Raw genomic sequence first — 740 nt, 5'->3', positions numbered from 1 at the left:
GGGAAAAAAAAAGAAGAAGAAGAAGTGGAAGTTTCTCCCCGCCCCCAGAAGCCCCAGCAAATCTTCTTGTGCCTCATTGGCCTGAATAAGTACTGGGCCCTCTCCTGAACCAATCCCTATGGCTAAGGATGGGCTATTTAATTGGCTTAAGCCAATCACATCCCACACCTGAAGTTGGGGTCCATCTCACCCACTCCACCCAGTGGGGAAGAATAGTAGCTGATACAAAGCACTTAGGTTAATTAGGATTAGCAGTCCCCACAAGTACCCTCTAGGGCAGCTACTATTGCTATCCCCGCTTTACTGACTGGCACCGAGAAGTTAAGTAGCCTGCCCAAGTTCACACGGTCGATACATGGTAGAGTGGACCCTGGTAGTCTGACTCTAGAACCAGCGTTTTTAACAGCCATGCTCTGTGGCTTCCCAAGGTGGAGGAAGCAACAAAGTCCCTCAAGGAAAACTCAGGGAACATGAATGAGCGGAGGGGTGAGGGGAGCACTGGGGAAGCAACCAATATGTGCTCCCTCCTGAGACCCGGGGCCTCCTAGGCTGTGGGGTCCACTGGGAAGCCTGGTGAAGAAGGAAGGGGAAAAAGAGGAGGAGGGTGGAAACAGGAAAAGGGTGGGAGACAGGGCTCGTGAGGAGCATGCATGGCATTGATGATCCTGGATTTCTCCCCTGGGCTGGGAGAATAAGCCAACATCTAAAACCAGGGCACGCAGGGCTGCTGCATGCAGGAG

Source organism: Myotis davidii, unplaced genomic scaffold, assembly GCF_000327345.1.
Source record: "Myotis davidii unplaced genomic scaffold, ASM32734v1 scaffold17, whole genome shotgun sequence".
Taxonomy (NCBI): Eukaryota; Metazoa; Chordata; class Mammalia; order Chiroptera; family Vespertilionidae; genus Myotis; species Myotis davidii.
The sequence above is the reverse complement of the archived record's forward strand: the minus strand, read 5'-3'. Positions refer to the sequence as shown.